The sequence below is a fragment of the Triticum aestivum genome, chromosome 6B (genome assembly GCF_018294505.1).
Source record: "Triticum aestivum cultivar Chinese Spring chromosome 6B, IWGSC CS RefSeq v2.1, whole genome shotgun sequence".
Taxonomy (NCBI): Eukaryota; Viridiplantae; Streptophyta; class Magnoliopsida; order Poales; family Poaceae; genus Triticum; species Triticum aestivum.
In genome coordinates, this window is record NC_057810.1 from 448,736,598 (window position 1) to 448,744,552 (window position 7,955).

The 7,955-nt window shown below is 42.9% G+C and overlaps 1 long non-coding RNA gene across 2 annotated transcripts; it reads left to right on the forward strand.

Moving 5' to 3' along the window:
- The first annotated feature begins 844 nt into the window (after positions 1-844).
- On the forward strand, positions 845-6,047 carry LOC123137420 (uncharacterized). 2 transcript variants are annotated; one of them, XR_006468254.1, is made up of 6 exons: positions 845-1,369; positions 2,103-2,182; positions 3,000-3,306; positions 3,421-3,800; positions 4,899-5,021; positions 5,706-6,047. It is a non-coding gene; the product is annotated as an uncharacterized lncRNA (long non-coding RNA). The 2 variants fall into 2 exon arrangements; XR_006468253.1 differs by having other exon boundaries at positions 855-1,369; positions 3,595-3,800.
- The last annotated feature ends 1,908 nt before the right edge of the window (positions 6,048-7,955 follow it).

Sequence of the window (7,955 nt, forward strand, 5' to 3'; positions counted from 1 at the left end):
TAAACTATGCCATGAATGTGGCCATAAGATTGAGCATTTCGGTTGAAAACCATGAATCTTCACACATGATAGCTCATTTCTGAGAACACTTTTTAAAATAATTGCCGTATTACAAGTTTATTATTTTTCCTGGTAACTTGATCACATATAATGACACAATGCAAAGGTTTTCCAATTTTTTGATTTTTTTGATTTTGTTATGCCTGTTTCAAAATGCGGTCAAAACGACGGGCATGACAGTTCCTAGCTAATTGTTGAATCTTGGAAAACTTTTTGTGTTTCTCTAATCAAATAGATACTCATGTACCTATAAATATTTTTTTGAAAAAATAAAGAGCAAACTATGAGGGAGCTGTAGTTCAAATTTGACCCGCTTCCAATTGAATCGGCGGAAATTTGTGTTTTTCACCAGAGGTGGATCCAAACTTTTGATACCCAACCATTTGGTCAACTGTGCATTAAACGTGGCCTAATATTTTATAAAATTGGTTTGGTCCAATTTTGCAACAAATATATGGTAGATCCTTAAAAACACTAATTTAGGCACTTGAAAAAATGAAAAATGATATCATAATTGGTAGAAAGATCGGAAATGCATGAAAATTGGTGATCGTCCATAAAATGTGGTCTAAGTAGAGTGAAAATTTAAGTGATGCCCTTTTGCAAAATATTTTTCATATCTGCTTCACAAAATCCCACTATTTTTTGCATTTAGAAACTATTTTAAATCACAGATATTCTGAACCAATCAGGACTTTTCCCACATATCACCCCACTGTAGCTTATCTGAGCCGTCCACACAACAGATCCAACGTCCGTCATTCACCTCTCCGCAACCCGACCCAAACCCTAGTAGCCTGTGGCACTCTCCTCGCTCGATCCCCTTTGTCCTTCCACGCGCCGCCACCTCTCTCTCTTCCTTCCCCGATCCAGATCAAAGACGACGGCTCCCGCTGATGGGATCCCACCGCATCACTCTCCCGCCAATGGGATCCCACCGCATCACTCTCCCGCCTTCCACCCCACCGCATCGCTCTCCCACCGTCCACCCACACTGGCCGTTTCGCTCTCGCTCGCACCTAATCCAGATCCCGATCCGCAGCGACGTCGCCAACATCTCGGGGCCCTCCGATCCCACCCCTCCCTTCTGACCCCGAGGCAGCCGGCCAAGGTCTACGGCAGCGAGGGCAGCGCCTACTACGAGTGGAGCCCCGCGGAGCTGCTCATGCTCGGTGTCGCCTCCATCGGATGCCATGGCAGACGCGGCTGGGCATCACGCTGGACTGCGCTCGCCCATCGCCAGCAGCACCACCCGTCCTCTCCCTCCCATTGACCCACCTACCAGCGCCGGCGATCCAGATCGTCTCAGGTGCGTCACGCCTCCTAGCGGACTGAGCTGAGCGCCCGTGATTTGATTCCTTCCGAATTTCCGCTTCAATCCTGCTTGCTTGAGCGGTGGTACCCCGCGAGATTCCATTGTTTTCCCCCTCCCGCCTGTGGTTCTGGAGCAAGCGTTTTGTGTGCTACTGTAGTAGTGTTCGTCTAGGTGTCTGCCTGGAGCGATTTCTGTGGGATGAGTCGGGCTGGGGAGGTGGATGGATGCTATGGTGCTGCTAATCTAGGTTCTGGTAGCTGCGAGGTTATTGAGACCGTTTAGATTGCTCATCATCTCAGTTAGTTGGTAGTACAGTAATCTGAAGCACATACAAGCTGCTGGGAGCACTTTGAGGGCATGGATCGGTAGATGGCTCTAGTTGCTTGTAGTGGTTGGTTGCTGGCACCTGTGTTTGTCGGTTCCATTCTAGTAGTTCTTCATCAGGAGGAGCTCTTGTCTGGTGGACCAAGCCTTCTTGTTGTGAAACATTTTAGTACGTACTCTACATGCCAAGGGTTGGTGGTAGCCAGTGTCCAAAATGAAACGATACAGACTTCAGGCTTATTAGGGGGGTGTTCTTCTGATTTGTGATGCTGATAGGACTTCTGCTTGTACCATTGGTCAATTCCTGATATGGCAATTTATTAATTCCTTAGCGTATAACTTATTAATTCCCTGATATGGCAATTTCACGCAGACCTGAAATTCTTACATTTCTGTCCCACAGTTTAAGGACATTCTGTGGAATGAAGGAAGTGAAAGAAGTCGTAGTGGTGCGCGATCCATCCTACGAAAATGTATTTGAAGGTTCTCTGGACTCATCTTGTACTCATTGCCTTTACTCTGAATCGCAATGAACATGCCTTGCTGTTCTCTGAATCTCTGATGATTGCTGGCAGTAGTTGCTTGAAAAAAGCTTAGGTGTAGTTTGGGGTACGTGTTGTGGATGTAGTCCAGCTGCTCTGTGTTAAGCTAGGACGATCCGTCCATTTATAGCTTTTTATATTTTATTACAGTGAAAATGGCAGTACTAGCTTTGGTAGCATCAGGCTTTAGGTTCCTTCTTACTAGAGTTATCAATGGCTGACAGGTTTTGATATACTCAATCCTGCAATTTCTATTACCAATTTTTAACTTGATGCACTGTTTTGGTCAGTGATTTGCATTACCCTAGCCGATGCTCTGCTCTGTACATACATAACCTAGGACTCTTATCTGTATTATTATCAGGGGCACTCTTTGGTTGCTATTCTACAATTATTAGTTTCACAAAGACCGCTTGTAACTCCTCTGGAGGCACTGCGGTTCACCAAGACTGATTTGATTCTTTGATGTGCCTCTTGTATCTATTGCTCGATTTGTTATGATTTGATTCACCAAGAGTGATTCTTCTACTATCTTGTAGTAAAGGTTAAATGGAACAACAATGGATGATTCTAATTTGATAATCGCTAGAATAATTCATCAACTTGAGATATGCTGGGATGATACTTTAGGTGTCAAATGATAGTAAAACCTAGGTTCTTGCATGGTTCCTAGATTAATTGTTTTGTTTTGTTGTTAGCAAATATTGCCTATATTGAGACGGAGACTCCAAACATGTGACTATTCCTCTAATTTACAGGAGTTCTAGGCTGAAGACATTCGAAGAAGCTCTAAGCCCCAGTCAGCAACTTGCTTTATATGTTACTGAATTTGCAATGCTGAATTTCTTGAGAAATTTGATGTACTGCTGAACATGTTGGGAATTTGGTGTATATTTGGTCGCTTAACTTGTTATTTAAATGTTGTTGGTAGTTATGTAGATATACTGAGAATATTTTTTTTTGACTAAAAATAAGTTGACATTTTGATCATTCTCCCCGGGCACGTCACAGACCCCGACGACTGCAACAGATTTGTTCAGGCCACAGTCGACCACTACGGCCAATGTAAGTCAGCCCCTCTCCGTTATAACTAACTTGGTTTAACATATTTCTTCCACAAGTAGTCATTCACTTGGGTGCAAGATAGTTGACATTTACACCTGTGTTGATTAACTGCAGTGGACCATCTTGTGTGCAACGCTTGTCTTGCAAGCGTTGGCGCCTTTCAGGAGATTCCTAACGTTACTATATGAACAAATGAATGTTGCATGACGTTTCTTTGGAAGTATTGTCTTAGTAAGAGCATTCTTAGCATGTGTATAACAATCTTCTTCTCCTATTTGTGCACATCAGGGACGGCTCGGATCTGACGTTTTTGGTGTCTTACTGGTTTTCGGGGCGGGGGTGGTGCAGTGGCCGCATGAACACGCTCAGGGGCATCATCGGCCGGGCGCTCAGGAGACAGGCGAGGTGGTTGCTGCCCACCCAGAAAGTCTGCAACATGGCGGAGTCCATCTTTGGCCGTCCCAAGCACGACCATGATAGACCCACAACGGCAGGTATCATCTCCATCTCCATCTCCCTCCCCCTCTTCCTCGAAGTAGCAGCACAACATCAGGTAGTAGTAGGACGGTCAATACATGTCTACGGTAGCTTGTTTTGTAAGATTGTAACTTGTTCAAATGATAAGAGAGGTTCCCATACAGCATCAGGTAGTAGTAGTAGTAGCATCAGAAAGGTTCTGTAGTTTGTTATGTAACTTGTGTCTCAGATTGTTCAAATGATGAGAGAGGTTCCCATTGTGGTTACAACTGACAATGGTGTGATCCTATCTATAAAATATAAGGGACAGTCTGAACATTCATCTAGAACTCTAAACTAGCTTGAACAAGCAATCGAGGGAGAAATGTCCGTTTCTTTTGTATGGCATACATGTTGAACGTTGTTAGATGATGATTGAACCATTTTTCTCATCACAAAGTATGCATCAGTTTCTTTTGTATGGCATACATGTTGAATGTCGTTAGATGATGATCTAACCATTTTTCTCATCACAAAGTATGCATCGGCAATATAATTTGCAGCATTAGTTAGGTATTGCTGTAGTATTTTTTAGACTTCTCTTGTATGAGTAAAATGCTATGAGCAAGAGTAATGCTATGAGTAAATTTAGATTTCCTTGCTTTAGGCATAAGAATAAGTTGATAAGAACAGAATATTGATACTTTGCATGCTATGAGTAAAATGCTGTTACTTTGCTTGCCATATCGTCTGGTTCTTGTTTTGGTAGTACTTTGCTTTGCTTATCTAGTAGTATCAGTCAACTGGCTAGCCTGGAGTAGCTTGGTGTTGTACATGATGGTGTTAACTATGAAAATGCCAAGTGTGAGAAAATTAGACCAGCTGTTCCTTTCTTCCCTAAATGCATTCTTTAATCGAGATGATGTGCTAGAAACATGCAACTATATTGCCTTGCTATAAACAAGATGGTGTTTACTGTATTGTCTTTCATGCACATTTAGTGTATTATCTTCTGACCTGCTGGTGTCATGTACTGTACACATAGAAGGTGAACTATCTTCACTGAAATTCAAGAACTATCTTCACTGTCTCTCCCTACTGCATTCTCTCACCCGTACTCCTTCTATTTACTCCAGGCAGTTCATTGAAATTCAACAACATCTGGTGGTCGTCAAGTCAAGGAACCTCTTCTTGCCGCGGCCGTCCTCCTCCCCCTGCTCTGCTCTGCTCAACAGCTAGCATCCATGGCTAAAACAAAGGTAAGACTTTGGCCGGTCGGTGTATTGAGCCATGGTGGTCTATTTGTGGGGGTCATCAGCATTGGTATAGGTTAGTATGTGCCCTTCAATCAATGCATGGTGATGAAACGCTTCATTGATGATGACGACCGGTTCTGGATCTGCACCTCTTGTTTGTTAATTTGTCTCATGTATGTTGTTGTGTCTGCGAAAGATGCAACCAGAGTGCTTTTCTTGTCCTTAAATTTAATAGACGAGGAACAACATTGAGATCGTGCTCCATGGCGTGCATCAGCTGTTGTGTTTCTAATGTTTGAATCTGCTCCGTCATTGATTTGTAGGCCTACTTGACAGTCATAAAGTTGCATTATTTAGCCACTGGTAGGGTAGGATATGCCAAAATGTGGTCAGTATAGGAACCAAGGTCCCCTAATTGCTAGCAAAACTTGTGTAATGAGCTCTTGTTACCTTCTACTGATGGTTTAGTCTTGTTTTTTTTAGTACTTCTGTATTTGTATTCAGAAATAAAATTCATATGTTTTTATATATGTTCTTTTAGACAAGTATGTCAATACATAAGTAGTAATGTAACTGGTGTGACACAGTTCTAAATAAAAATGCAAATAGCTTGTGAATGTCAATCTCATGTATCAGGCCCCTGTTCTTTTAAACCTTATGTACAGCTAAAATTCTTGCTGTGTGCAGGGCGACTAGTGATGCAACACATCAAGCAGCAGCAGCAGGGGGGAGGGGGTCTCTCGAACATCGATGTTGCCACTCATTGCTACTGTCGTTGATTGATGATGGATGGCCGTTGTTAGTTTAGCTCCTTGGTAGTCCACTCTTGCAAGCGTCTACAATTGCTGGCAGAAACAGAAATGGTAGCTCTAGTCCCATGTTGTAGTTCCATGTAGTTCCTCTGCTCGGACTGTCCTTTGTTGCTTCATTTCTATGTTAATTCAGTCTTTGTTGAATGTGTCTATTGTCGTGGCTGTGTAATGAATCCTTTTGTGTTGAAAGAAATAAAATGGTTTGGATACATGCATACATGCTGAGATGTCAAGCTGGAATAACATTCTGCCTTGTGATGTCCAGGTTCTAAATGTATATTGTGGAGGCCCAAAATAGATTGGACTGTAAAAGGGCCGAGGCCCAAAAAATAAATGAATTATAGAAGGCCACGTCTTGAGAAATAAAATGGGCTAGGCCCATGTAGCTAGTAAAAATTAACAGAAAAAATATATGTGAAAAAGGCTGAATTAATGGGCTTGGCCCATATAGACATCGAACTGGACCGGGCTGATTCTAAGTAATGACCTTTTTATTTGGTCTCAATTTTGCCACGTCAGCTTGCCACGTCGGATCCGACGTGACTTGGGCGGACAGCTAGTGACCAAAACAGAAGGTCGTAGGATCAATGACCTTTTGTTTTGGTCGTTGCCTTCCACGACCTTCTCACAGAGAAGGTCGTTAATTTCAGTTTACGACTGCCAGCTTTTGACCATCTGTTTTTGGTCACAAAAAGGTCGCAAATGAAAAACAATGACCTTTCAGCGACCAATAGTGATGGTCACAAGTTGACATATTTCTTCTAGTGATCGTAGTCCTTTCGATAAGTAAGAGTGTCGAACCCAACGAGGAGCAGAAGGAAATGATAAGCGGTTTTTAGTAAGGTTTTCTCTACAAGCACTGAAATAGTAGGTGATAGATAGTTTTGTGATAAGATAAATAGTAACGAGCAAAAAATAAATAAAGTAAATAGAGTGCAGCAAGGTGGCCCAATCCTTTATGTAGCAAAGGATAAGTCTGGACAAATTCTAATAATGAAGAAGGAGCTCCCGAGGACACATTGAGAATTATCGTCAAGCTAGTTTTCATCACGTTCATAAGATTCGCGTTCGGTACTTTGATAATTTGATATGTGGGTGGACCGACACTTTGGTACTGCCCTAACATGGACAAGCATCCCACTTATGATTAGCCCCTATTGCAAGCATCCGCAACTACAAAAAGGAGTATTAAGGTAAACCTAACCACAACATTAAACATATGGATCCATATCAACCCCTAACGAAGCAACGCATAAACTAGGGTTTAAGCTTTTGTCACTCTAGCAACCCATCATCTACTTATTACTTCCCTATGCCTTCCTCTAGGCCCAAATAATGGTGAAGTTTCATGTAGTCGACGTTCACATAACACCACTAGAGGAGAGACAACATACATCTCATCAAAATATCGAACGAATACCAAATTCACATGACTACTAATAGCAAGACTTCACCCATGTCCTCTGGAACAAACGTAACTACTCACAAAGCATATTCATGTTCATAATCAGAGGGGTAATAATATGCATAAAGGATCTGAACATATGATCTTCCACCAAGTAAACCAAATAGCATCAACTACAAGGAGTAATCAACACTACTAGCAACCCACAGGTACCAATTTGTGGTTTTGATACAATATTGGATACACGAGATGAACTAGGGTTTTGAGATGAGATGGTGCTGGCGAAGATGTTGATGGAGATTGACTCCCTCCCGATGAGAGGATCGTTGGTGATGACGTTGGTGATGATTTCCCCCTCCCGGAGGGAAGTGTCCCCGGCAGAACAGCTCCGCCAGAACCCTAGATTGATTCCGCCAAGGTTCCGCCTCGTGGCGGCAGAGTTTCGTCCCGTAAGCTTGCCCATGATTTTTTCCAGGTGAAAACCCTTCATATAGCAGAAGATGGCAGCCGGAAGCCCACCAGGGGGCCCAGGAGATAGGTGGGCGCACCCTACAGGGGGGCGCCCCCTGTCTCCTGGACAGGGTGTGGGCCCCCTGGCCTATTTCTTTTGCCCAAAAATTCTTAGTAAATCTGAAAAGTTGTTTCGTGGAGTCTCAGGTCTTTTGGATTGTGCTGAATAGGTTTCCAACGTTTGCTCCTTTTCCAGCCAGAATTCCAGCT